Genomic DNA, 14481 nt, shown 5'->3' with positions numbered 1-14481 from the left:
ACAAGGAGAAGAAAATCGCAGATGTATCGCTGTGTCTCGCAAAGGAAGAAAGAAATGGAGGAGAAAGATGGTGTCACAAACAAGGAAAGTGTGAAGAAGGACGCGGACAAAAGAAGATAAGAGCAAGAAGATTAAGAAGGAAGAAGCGGACTGTGTAACGTTTTGCGAAAGAGGAAAGAAAAGAGGATTGAATACATACAAAAATGAAGGCACGCATGACGGAAGTAATGGTTATAACAAATATAGAAAAAGAAAAAAAATATAAAATACTTATTATATCTACTGAATCTAAATATAAAAAGATAAGAAAAAAGCAATGTAATTAAAATATCACTCAATCATAAAAGTTGAATGAAAAAAATGAAATATATCCATAATGATGCATGCTAGAGAAACAGATGCGTAGGAATGTTGCATAATAAAAAAAAAAAATTTAATAAATAGATTTTAATAAATAGAAATATTAAAAATTTATATAAAGATTATTTTCTTCTTTTTAATAAAATCATATGCTGTTAATAGATAAAAATGGCAATAAATTATTATTTTATGAAATGTAGTAAATTTTTATTTCATAACGTATAGCTGTATTTTTGCAATTTTGCAAAAATATTATGTAACAAATATATTTATTTTTCCTAAAGAATTTACATATATCATAAATTTACATAAAAGATTACTATTCTCGTAAATACTTTCTATAATTTGTGTTGCATAACATTCATAATTAATAGGTTTAAATTGAATAATTATTGATTCACATATAAGATTGCTGTTTCGCTGAAATTATTAATTGTTAGCTATTATTATTCAATGAATCATTTCATGATTCAGGTGCGATAGTGTCTAATTTCTTTTATGATTGTAATGAAGCCTTGACACCATCCACAATTTGCAATGCTGCCTTTCACCGCAAGGCAAATGCACGATTTTTTTAATTTTTTAAAGATCAAGAGTGACGAGAGTCTAACTCGTATAACGGCCATATTAACGGCGATAAGGAAACCGGCAGTTGTAGTGGCGCTCTCTGTCGCATGAAATACTGCGATACGCATCTATCGAACGAAGCTATGGTGCTATGTCGACCGCACACAGCAAGCAAACCTGTAATTTATTCCTCGACGGCCGCGTACCTCCCAACAATATAATCATTATAATTACTGTTACCCCTTCAAATGGAGCTCGATAATAATCGTTTGTATTTGTTACACGGCTTTTCGCATTGACTCTACACATTCGTAGAATATAGGGATGATTTCTTTGAACTGTATCGAGTCACTTCCCTCTGATTACATATCAATTTTAAATTACTTAAATTTCTGCACCTTAATATGTGCAACATATAATTACTTATTGCATATAATCTGTATATTATATATTAATAGACCACATCTAATATGTTTTATAATAATTTAACTTTTATAAATATCTAAAATATTAAAAGCAATGCGCGATAAAAAAAGTGATAACGAATATACGTAATAATTTTTTTATAACTTCTAACTAATGTATAACATAATATTAAATTAAAGTAAAAATTTGCAAGTAATTTAAATCGCGGCTTACTTTTCTCCAAGACTTTTTTCTCAAAAATAAAATTTAATTTTCTCGTACGTTAAAAAATGTAACAAAGATACTTCAACTTTATGAATTTTGTGATAAAAATCAATCAATTCTATTTATTCTATTCATTATCGTTAATAATCTTTGTATCTATGTCTCGGCACTCGTATTTATCTATTGTTACAGACATGGTATTATAAATTGCAGCGATCCATTCACTGTGTTAATTTGTCCGCTTTTCAATTAACGGCCGAACGAGTTCGGCGGCAGCGAATAAATTGAGTGTCGGCGACGGCGGTCGCAATCCGTTTGTGACTTTCTAAATCCACGTGTGTCGATTCCTGCTGGCTGAATTGTCGACGCTGTGCCACTGATCGTGTTTTAAATTACTGCCCATGGATGAAACGAAATATTACGATGCTTTTTAATACCATATATTACGTAGTTTCATGGAATTAATCCTAAGAAATTATCGAATTTTTAAATGCAAAGATTTGTTTTACAATTAAAATCTAAATGTATATATTTCTTAAAACTAAAGATATACTTGTCCGTAAATAAAATAGTATAAAAATAAGACTTAAAAAAAAATTCAGAATACTTTTCGAATTTAACTTGGAAACTATTTCTCAAATTGCCAGTTTCTGATGTTTGATGGAGTTTGCCATATGAACACATCGCTAATTTCGCGGAGGGATGTAAAATTCGATGTAATATTCCGTCATTCAAAAAGCAATGCCGTGCTGAAGGCGAAGGTAACTTCGTGCCGGCCACCTGCAGGTAACCTGGGAGCGTCACGACGCCGCCGTCGCGACGAGTTACGACCACAAATCACGCGATTTGTAATTGCTACTATCAACTACACGATTTCACGTGGCGATTTCTACCTGCACATGTGGATGGAAATCCATAAACATCGATTCTGTTTTAGCTTCGTAAAACTTAACGTCGAACCTTGATGAAAAGTTTAATGTAATTTGTTTCTACGAATTTTTGAACAATCTCTAGATTCCAAGAACTATAATCAAAACATTTTCATCGATACATGAAAGAAACAACATTCTATTTATAACGTAACTTTAGAGATTACAAAGCTAAAGAAATGTTAAGTAATTTCAAACCCTTATGAAATGCACGTAAATTACAAAGTAAAATAGAGCCTGATCTACGGTAATTGAATTATACTAACATGAGCTCAATTTGAATAACATTTGGATTAAATATATGTTTTCTGTTTTATTTACATTATGTTTCTAATTTGTATATTTTCTTCATAATAATTATACGTTCTCGTAATAATTTATCTTTAAAATATCTTACAATATTAGAATTTTTATATGTTAACTATTAATTGTTTAAATATATACGATAGATAGAATCTATTACATTACATCTATTCTATTAAGAAACATTTCTTGTATTTGTATAAAAATTTTTGCACTAGATATCAAATTTTTTAATAAATGTATTATTATCGAATATATTAATATATATTTATCGAAAATTTTTGAAATATTAAAGATAAAGTAAAATTCTTTTTTTTTTGTTTTTTTTTTACATATGAAGAAATAGAAATTGCTGATATTTTCAGACCTTACGACTATACGCATGGGCGTTTCTAGTCCACATCATCATGTAGTATATCACGTACCGTGACAGAACGCGTTACCATTGTAACACGCTTGTTCCTGCGGCGATACATTACGTTACGTCCACGTCCCAGGTATTACTTCGGCTTCCCTCCTCAACATGGCTAGTAGCTTCGTACATGTTAGTAAGCTATGTTTGATTCGTTCGTCGGCGGTCATGGTGGGCTACGTTAAAAGCTTTCCTCGCCATCAAAGTAATTGCAGATATATAGTCTACGATGAGAACTACGGAATTGCTATAAATGTGCCGAAATTCGGCACATCAGAGTATTGTAATGTAAAGGCAGAAAAGTTACTTCTGTAAAAAATGAATTGCAATGTATTTACATTATGATTATTTTACTTTTGCTACATCTTCTTTATATTGAATAATATATTGAATAATATTCTTTCATATTATTATAAGTATAAACTTTGTAATACATTATAATATTATCGTTTACATTATTAAAGATGTTAACTTTTATTAAAACAAAGAAAATTTTTAAAGAGGTCGTCATATTCACAAATTTTTCAAATTCAAAATTATACATTACATATATAAAAACTCATTTTTGCGAAAAATAAGTTTTCGTTAAATATAATTATTAATTTGATATAAAATTAATTTTCATAGGACATATTAATATAAAATTATGAAAAAAAAAATACCAAAGAAAACTAGAAAAGATCATAATATTTGAATTTTTTTGTATATTTTCGTACAATATGTAATAGTTATGAAAATTAATGGTCAATAATTTTGTCGTTAGAAAATATTCCGAGACGTGCCCTAGCTTGAATGCTCGACGATATGTGGCGATAAGTAGACGTGAACGCTTGTGTGTTCTGTGGCATCCGGCAGGTCGTATAGGTGCGCACCGTGTGTTTCCCGCGCGCGCTCCTTCCTCCTTCAGCGGCGCTGCTTGCCATCAACATCGCACTTCATAATCCTGGCAGTGTTTCTGCGCGTCTCGATCCGTTAGCTTACCCAATCGGTTCGTTCCTCTTTCCTAATAATATCAGTTTTGTTGAAATGTTCATAAAAGAATATTATCACTGGTTACGAATTACGCTTTTTGTTGTCCGTTTTCAAGTTAGCAACGCGTATACCGGATGTCATTACTTTCCTGCGTCAAACTCTTCTCTGTTTTATAGTGATTTTGGACAATTGTGATCATATGCTTCCGACCGTGAATATCTGATTTTTGTTTTGTGAAAATTAATATTTTTGCGATCTTATCTGGTTCCTGTGTCATTGAATTCATCTTGTTCTTTGAGTCATAAAACATTTTTTACAAGAGATTTTTTTCATAAAATTTACAATTTTTGTTGCAACTTTTGAGTGCCACATAATTCAAATGACATTAATATTATATAATCACATGGAACATTTTGCAATAATTCTGTCAATAATTTTTTGGATTCACTTTGCTGACGAACTCTAGTGCAGTAACTAACACGTGTAAGAGACATTTGTAATGTGGTCATTCCGTTAAACTGGTTTCTTGTATCATATCGAAGAAGTTATCACTTTGCATAAATATAATTAATTACAGTATGTTATTGACAATTATATAAAACTACAACATGAGATTTTCCTTGACTGCTCACGTTTTACTTATCTATTTCCTTTATACTTCTCCTATTAGCATTTTCTTTACATGGCTAAGTTATTCTTATCACTCCATTACAATACAAAATTAAACATGTTAAAATGTTGATTACCATAAAAGCTTACTTCAAATTGAAATGTGAGTTGAATGTTTCAAAATAATAACTGCTGTTAAAAAAGGAGGGATCAAATAATTGGTAAGTTAGCACAATTTTTGTTTTATATTTTTGTATATTATACTTAAATATATTGTATTTATATAAGAACTATTATAAAATTATAAACTATTTATAAAATTTTATTTTAACAAAATTTATACGTATGTTGAATGTATATACGATGAATTATGTAAATGCTTAATAAATCAAGATTTACAATTTTTTAATTTGCGTACATATACATACACACATATATATATATATATGTGTATGTATATGTACGTATGTATATATACACATATATACATATATACATATACACATATACATAATATTATTTACTCATATCTCAAAACAAATTTTTGCTTAATTGAGTTGTTATAAATTTTCTTTAAAAAATTTCAAAAAAATCTTTTCTTTAAAAAGCGTTATAAAAAACTTTGTAATTTTTTTACTTTTTAAATATACTGCAAATATATTGATCCCTTGAAATTAAATAGCGAAAATCTCCATAATTTCTGAAATTACCAACAGAAAGCGTTTGAAAAAATTTTTTCTGATAGAATTCGTTTTGTATGTCAAATTTTGGAATTTTTATGATTGAATTAGTATACATATTTTATGATATAAAACCATTTCTTTTAGTGTCCGTAATTTTTGTTTAATAACATAGTAATATTTTATTATTCTTTCTTTTTCTTTTCTCTCTTTTTTTTTGTCTAAATTATAAATCCATTATTACTAAATTATAAATCTCGTATCTTTATCTAATATCGTATTGATCTACTTTTTTCTCATTAGATAGAAAATGGAAAGAATAAAAGAATTTCCAGAGACTTTGATACGTAGAGTAAAGGGAAGGAAGAAAAAGAGAAAGGAAGAAAAAAGCGAGATTGGGTAGAAGACTAGGTGTAATTTACCCTTGAGGCCCCGTGGGTGGTTGCTTGGTTCTTGGTTCTGCCGTATAGGATTGGTTGGACGTTTGACAGTTGACGGATGATGAGGCGGCCTTTCAGTCCCCCTTCCGTCCCCCTTTTACGCCCCCAACGTACTGATTTACTCCTGGGTTCGGTTTCTGGCGCGTCCATTATCTGCCGCGAGGCAAAGTCGAACCGGGCATAACGGGATTATTAGCTGAAATAGGCACATACGTCATATGTCTTTGGCTTTTTTTCTGTCCATCTTTTATTTCATCGTGCTTCCTGTGGGACGACCAGAAATTGTTAAATGGTATTTTAGTTGTTGCAGCCTTGTTCTTTCCATCGATTATTATGGGACTTAAAATTTTTGGTAAAGAGCATTGAAAAATACTTCTGAAAAGTCTTATACATCAAACATGATATATTACATATGTATAAGTATACATAAGATTTACAGTATTTATATGTACTTATTTTTAAATGTGATGAATATAAAAATTAATTATATATTTAAATTAAGTGGATGTAGGTTTTCATACAAATTTGAAAAATTTTAAGATCTATATAAACTACTTAATATTTATAAATACTCACTGACAAAACAATTAATTAATCACAATTCAAAATTTTAACACAACATAAATTGTATGACTGAATTTATCAAGTAATGTGAAACGTGAATTACATGCTTTCTAACTTCTGAAGAATTTTTTAATACTCTTTACATAAATCTTTTGTCCTTTATCTTATATCAAATGAAGAAATTGATACTACTTTATCTAATTGCGGTCCGTCATTTCTTAATTTATACGAGTCGGTTTATTAAAAATCTGACATTTCTAGAATATATCTGCATGTACCTTTGTTTGCTAGAAACAGATAACAAGATAACAAGACAACATCATAATAATCTCCATTTTAACGCGATTTTCTTTATATGAGGCACGGAATGAGCATCCAAGGTATAGCTCTTGTCGCAGCGTAACGCTTCGATGCATAGCTCGAGATAAGCTATCCTCTCGCCAGAGAGATGTGGATCTAGGAACGATGCGCGAAACGTCTGGGAGTAGTTTCTATATTTCTTCGTGCTGGATGTTAAAACCACAGCACGAGCGCCGCGCTGGTGTCACGTTTATCTATTCTGCGATCTACTGCGCAACGTGATTGCGCGAACTACTGCGTGGTGCTTGAATGTTCCAGGGATCTCGACTGCGTGGAACCAGAAAACCGGTCGAGCTCTACGCAGTTTCCTGCTTCATCTGTGCAAAATTTGTAATTTTCTTTACCCGTTAATATTACACAGTCAATTATTGTGTATTATACAAAATATATAATATTTTGCGACATGACAAATTATATAAAAAAAAATTTACTTTTTTTTAAATTTTATTAATAGGAAAATATTTTTTCTTAGACTTTTTTAAATGTTTTAAAATTAATATGTGTATATTAAAAAATTAAATTTTAAATATTGTAATTAGCAACTCCGCGTACAATATGCATTCTTTAAATATTATATAAAATTGTTGAAGTAACGCTATTAAATAACAATATTAACGAAAAAAAGTAAATTAACACGATACATCTCAATCAGCGTGGTTTGCGTGAGTGGATGATCTAACGCATTTTAACAAACTAATTAAGACAATTGTACGGGTTTATCATCGCGCACGTGAGTAATAGACCGGCTGCTCGTTTTAGGAGGAAGTTCGCTATGCGTGAGAAAACAGACATACATCCTTCTCGTAGCGTGATTAAATCTTACTTTTCCACGACTGGGACGGATATACTCGTAAAATGGTTATGTAGGCTAATTGGTCGTCGTCGATCTCTGCCTTTCACCTCAATTCTTTCCCAGCGTTTTACTCCAGATTATCGCTCTTGATCGTCATATCACAATTTTCTCGTGGTTCGATGAGGTATGAGTTACAGCCTTTACGAAGAGTATTACTACCTGTCCAACCAAACTCGCATGCTCAAGCCTAGTCTGCCATTTATCATCTCATTTTATAGTCAACCAAACGCATACACTGAAACACCCAGTAAATATTTTCGCTAGGTGTATACTTTTGCTTCTTTTTGAAAAAATTTTATTAATAAATTTACCTAATTTATATAAGTTTTTTTCTATTCATATGTTGATTTTTTGTAATTAGCAATATATAAAATAGATCAAATTTTGATTGAATTTAATATTTCATTTTTCATTTTTTTCATAATTTCCTTTTTTATCTTTGTTATCTAGCCTAACGATGAAATTCTATTAAGTAGTATTAGATCAAGTTATATTAATCTGAATGTTAAATAAAGATTTTGTTATTTATTTTTTAAAATCCATTTTGCTAAGATTGTAATTTTAAAAATAAGGATTATTATTATTATTATTATTTAGGATAGTTATTAGGACAATTATTATTTTTTTTTAATGTTTTCAAAGAAAAAGCGATATATCTGAATTTATCAGGAAATACGTTGTTAAACTTACGACTTCTTACGAAACAGTTCGTATACACCTGCTTACAGAACAGGTTACTCGGATCGGCCTAATCGATATTTGACCGATCGCCACGCGGCTGGAAGTTTCTTAGCAAAAATTCATGGCAACGTACCTTCAGGTGTTCCTTCACTGTTGCCTATCCCTACTCCGTCGCTAATAACAGACCTTGGCACCTCGCTGGCTCCGTCCGCGGACCACCCAAACGATCGCGCACGAGGCGAAAGGATTGGTGTTAGCGGGCATTGTAAGACTGATTGGTATTACAAGAACGGTGGACGTAGACGCACGGACCAAACAGTAAGTTGATCCGAATGATTGATAAGCAATGCCACGTGCCAGTCCGCTGTAAATACAATGAAAGTGACAGGGGCGTCCATAAATGATACTTCTGTGTCGCATGCACTTCTTAACTTTCGAGAGGCTTTTATTAATAAAATTATAAAATAACTTATAAGTACACACACACACACATACACACACACACACACACACACACACACACACACACACACATACACACATACATCAAGGAATTATACTAGATTTTATGTTATTTGTCTTCTGCTAATTTATATTATTGTTTAAAATTATATTAAAAATTATATATTATTTAAAATTATATTTTCTTTTATTTTTAATATCTATTAGTGAAATAAAAATAACAGTCTTTTGAAGAAATGATATATTTACATATATTTAGTAAATATATTTTTTGCGAAATGTGTAATATTTTTTATGTATACTTATTATTATTGCTTAGCTTAAAAAATATGTAATCTATAATTCTTTTATCCTTAGTTTTGCAGAGATTTTAATGTTTTAAAGAAAAAAATAAAATTTAACGTTATAAAGAAAATTAAAATTTTTATAAGAAGAATTACTAGAGTAAATAAAATAAAAATGCTACATAATAATAAAAACACAAAAATTAATTATATTTTAGATAATATAAATTATAAATATTAGAAAAGATGTACAGTCTTATAAAATTATAATAAATTATAATAATGGTTAAAAATATAATATAATTATAATGTATGCAATGATTAATAATATATGCGATAAAGTTTACATTTAAAAATATAAATTTACATATTTAGTAGAGCCTTTAATAAACATTTAAATGTTTTATCACTAATGTTATAATGATAATTATGAATATTTCTTATACTTGCACTATAATTGATTGCTCATGTATTGGTTATAGTTTAGAACGTACACACGATTTATAAATATCGCATGACAGTGCATTAGCATTTTTACGTATGATTCATTAGCATATCATGCATATGTAGTTAATTTCATCGTAGATTACACACACACGCACGCGCATGCGTACACACACGCGCGCGCGCGCGCGCACACACACATAACATTAAAATGCATTAAATACACATATATTTAATAAAATTACATCTCGTTTGCTTATTTATTGGCCTTCACATTTTTATATAATTAACATAAAAAAATAACGGTTTTTATTTTTTAAATTAGCAATTTTGTATATCCTTTTTTCATTTATTATTAGATTGACAGTTTTATATATATTAGTCATATATATATTTTATGATTATTAAATTTTCTTACTATGATTAAATTATAAATACATATTGATATATTAAAGTTGACATAAACTTGATGATTCCGTTATCTTTATAATATTCTTTCCGATTGTTAAACTAAAAAATTCAGAGATTACTATTTTTCCCGCCAAATAGAGCAAAGCCCTCTACCCTGTTTCGCTGGAACCTAAAGGTACTCGATCTTCCGGCAAAATGCAGCAGATGGCAGTATAATTCTATCTCAAGGCCGTAGCTTGCGCGCAGCAGCTGTTTTCGTGGTGCTGCCACCTTCTGTACCCTGTTTAAAATGAAGGTGGTACTGACCTGCGCATATACCGCACCATCATAACACAGCTCGAACGCCATGGCAAATTTATGACCCATATCATGGCGCAGCATCTAAACGATTATTTGTCGTTAAACATAAACGGCTTATAAAAACGAGCCTGTATAATAGAGTAAATATAGGCTTGGTGTTCAGACCATGATAAATTTATAGCTCCACTTATGAAGATTTTGTATTGGCTGATTGGCAGCCCTTAACCTTGAGACTGAATATTACTGGATTTTTATTTACAGATTTTTGAAAATTCCTTTACTTTTTTAACTAAATAAATAAGAAAGAAAATATATAAATATATGAATGTATAATAATTATGAAAATGAATGCATTAATCTGCAAAATTGCTGCGAATAGAGAATCTATAGTACAAGAACACAAGATACATTATCTTAATTTTTAGAAAATTTAACTTTTACAGAATTAAAAAAAAACTAAAGGAAAAGATTGTTTGTAGTTTATTATAATTTTGTTCTAAATTAAATTATCCCAATATTTGAAAATCATTTTTACTGTTTTATTAAAATTATAAGATTTGTTTTGTATATGATATAATATTATATTGTTGGAGCTACATTTCTTTGGATCTTTTAATTACAATATTTAATAACAATCAATGATATATCAAAAAAATAGTAAAATATACAATAAAATTACATTTCATATATACAAAATAATCATATGTTAAATATGTTAAATACGTCATTGCCTCATTTAAATATGTCAATGTCGTTTCTCTCATTGAAAGTCAAAAACATGAATCACTATTTAAATAACAAATGATATGCAAATTTGTTTACTTTTTACTAGTCTGATATATGAAAAATACGTTTATAATTTGAAGACTACTGTAAATATTATTAAATATTATTTTGAAATAAGCTCTTAATCTTAAATACTAAAATCGTAAATGAAGTAATCGAATACAGCTATTAAAATTTTTGGATTCCATACTTTAAATAATTTTGATAAATATTAATTAAATAAAACATGAATTTTTGTTATTATAATGTCATATTGTTTTTCGTTAATTTGGCAAACTATTTAGAAATTCTAGTCGCAAGAAAATCTCTTCTGTTCTATTCTTGCGTCTTGTGGCATTTCCCAGTCGTGAACTTAGTATAGCCTGACTCCAAGAAGATTTTAATTAAACCCGCCCTTCCAATGTTGCGTCTGATTGGATGAGCTAATCTCATTCGTAGAAAATTTAGGATTTTTTTTTAGAAAGACAAATTCTTGAAAGAACATTAAAATTTCTTAAGATTTAATGATAAAATCATATTACTCTAAATACAGTCATTGCTTTAGGAAATAAAATATTTTATAGAAAAAATATATTGTGCCCTCTTATTTGTTTCCGATTATCAAATTTTTCTCTAATATATATTTTAAAAAGAAGAATAAAAATGCTATTGGCAACATATAATCATACAAAAATTATTACAAAAATTATTACAAAAATAATTTCTAAAAATTAATTTAATGTTCAATAAAATATATTATGTCGTGTTATATATTATATTTAAAATTTGTACTTTAGGTCAGAACTTCGAACATAGAATTATTTTAAATTTCTCCGAGAAATCATAATGATTTCATCAAGATACTGCATTTTCTAAATGAATACCTTTTCTAAATAAGTCATTTAGAATTTTTAGAAGATCGAACGAAGAAACATGTGGTTGTCTTAGAGGGTGAGAAAATGGTACCATGTAGGAGGAGTAGAAGAAAAGCAGAACATTATGAGGATAACATCTAAATCTTGCTTTTCGTTTCACGCTGACTGTCTTTAGTTGGCTATGCTTAGAACCAAAATTTTCTTCCTTCTTTTTAATCATAGGGATAAATCTTTAAGATACAAGACTAAAAATTAATAAATACTTATTAATTTAAAGAAAAATCTATTCTATGTAAAAAAATAATTTATAAGTATTTTTTTTGTCTTGATTTTTAAACGTCTATCCTGTAAATACTGATAACAATACGGCAATGTTTTTCCAGAGTATTCTGTTATTTTTTAATATATAAATGTAGAAGTAAGTGCATAATGCTTATAATATTTACTTTTTTTAAATAGTATTTTTTTAAGTGTCAATGCAAAACAATTCAGCATCTAGAATTATTTTAATCCTCTTAATTTATTATCTTGCTTATATCTAGGATTATTTTAATTCTCTATTTTTGTATCAATGTAACAAAACTGGTCGAACTGATTTTTTGAAAATCTAGATTTCTGCGTGAAGGACACAAACCGTATTATGTAGACTGGCCCCGTTCTACGTAACATGCTGAAAGGACAACGCTTTTATATTTTTATGACGGTGAAAGTTGACTACAAGGGTCGAGATTGTGAAGGTATTCCCTTAAGTTTCACTGACTATCGGAAAAACGAAGCCGACACAAAAACGAGTTTCACTTTCATCCCACGATCAATTCATATAGAAAAGACCAATTCTTCCGGTAGAAGAATCATGATTATAAAAAATATTTAGAAATTTAAAGTTTAGCTTTGTAATAGAATCAATATACATCAATATACATCCGATTTTTATCATAAATAGTGAACCTCATTTGAGACCTCGTTTAAAATGAAAGAAGGAACTATCATAATAATTATGATACATAACAAAATATTTAAGTTTATATTTAACATTTATATTTAACATTGTTACATTCGATTTATGTGAATGATGTTATCTTTAATTAATAAATTACAAAAAAATTCTTCTCTTTTTCTATTATAATTCTTCTATATTAAATAAATAAATTATGAAAACTTGTTTGTTAATTTTTCCATATTCTTGAAATAATTCATATAATTCATATAAATAATTCATATAAATATATTTAATTGTCCTTAAGACATATAATTACTTGATGAAAATCTATCAACAGAAAAATTTTGCGACATATTTGAAAATATATAACAAATTATCTTTCTATAATTGATAGGAAATTTAATAAAATTACAGATTATACAGAGCACTTTGTGCTCTAAATACAATTTGCGATATGGATTAATTTTCTCTCTAAAAAAAAAAAGAAGGATTGTTTTTTTATTTTGCGAATCTAACGTGGATTCCATACCCATTGATATCACTAGTCGCGAGTTTTCACGTAAAGCGCCGCCCATTCCACGAAATCGTGCACGTGTGCAACGCCGGATTCAGCTGCCTCGTTCGGTTCAGGAATGAATTATCGCCCGTTCGGGGCTGAGCTCTTTCATTTCCAGTCTACGCGGTAGTCCCATCCTTTTCTCTCCTCCGTATCGGCCGAGGCTGCAGACAGCAACGCTTTTTTCTCATCCCTCTGTGATACCTCCCTCTATTCCTCTCTCCGTTTTCTTTTTCAATTTCCATCAGAGATATATCGTATCGTTTTTGTTTCTCTATCTTTTTTATACTTGAATAATTTCTATCTATATTATTTGTTGTGTATTTATTTTAGAGTAATTATTTATAATTTTTTTATTGTTAATGAAATTTTAAAGTTTTATGTATGTATGAATTTTTAATAATCCGATCTTTATTTTCTAGATACAAAAAAAATGCAAAATTTTCTAGATTTATTGATATATAATTAAATAAATAGAGTAAGATTAATATTATCAATAATTTTAATATTGTACGACACTTGTATTATAATTTTAATTTCGAAAACAATATATTATACAATAAAACGTTTGCATTATGACGTGTATAGCATATTCATAAAACCAAAATTCTATTATCACTACAGAAATATATATATGATCATAAGATTATTAAAACAGGTATATTGGTATATACAGGTTGAATATTCGCGTTTATTAATATAATTCTTGATTTGATTAACATAAATTATATAATTTATATTGAGTTTCGTAAAAGGCTTTTTATTTTAAAGCATTATTTTTTGTGATGCAAACCAATTTTTTATTTTAAAACTCGTCCGAACTTAAGCTTTTTTTGAATATAGCTGAGATAAAGGCTAATTTCAGATAGCCATGCAATCTTTATTTTGACATTTGTTTTTGTTCAAATTAGAAAAATATACACTCAAAGGAATCACTATAAAAATTATAATATTATAAAATTATAATTATATTTCTTGGTCAGATTTTAATAATTAGTTCCTCAGTTGCGTTTGTACATATGTATTTTTATAGTTTATTATTTTTTTTCATTATATCAGATATGTGTATTGCATATGATTATTT

General features: G+C 28.7%; 1 protein-coding gene and 1 long non-coding RNA gene across 2 annotated transcripts in view; one reads left to right on the top strand and one right to left on the bottom strand.

The window, feature by feature from the left end:
• The window catches only part of Ubx (ultrabithorax), a 209480-nt gene that overhangs the window by 163442 nt on the left and 31557 nt on the right, over positions 1–14481 (top strand). The gene's annotated exons all lie outside the window — the stretch shown is intronic.
• On the bottom strand, positions 3321–8766 carry LOC148936678 (uncharacterized). The gene is made up of 5 exons (XR_016139284.1): positions 8494–8766; positions 7650–7914; positions 6745–7143; positions 5885–6166; positions 3321–4204 (listed from the first exon to the last, which is right to left on the bottom strand). It is a non-coding gene; the product is annotated as an uncharacterized LOC148936678 (long non-coding RNA).

This window comes from Pogonomyrmex barbatus, unplaced genomic scaffold (genome assembly GCF_055798465.1).
Source record: "Pogonomyrmex barbatus isolate J1 unplaced genomic scaffold, ASM5579846v1 scaffold2, whole genome shotgun sequence".
NCBI classification, from domain to species: domain Eukaryota; kingdom Metazoa; phylum Arthropoda; class Insecta; order Hymenoptera; family Formicidae; genus Pogonomyrmex; species Pogonomyrmex barbatus.
Note: the sequence above shows the minus strand (reverse complement) of the source record. Positions and strands in the feature narration are given on the sequence as shown.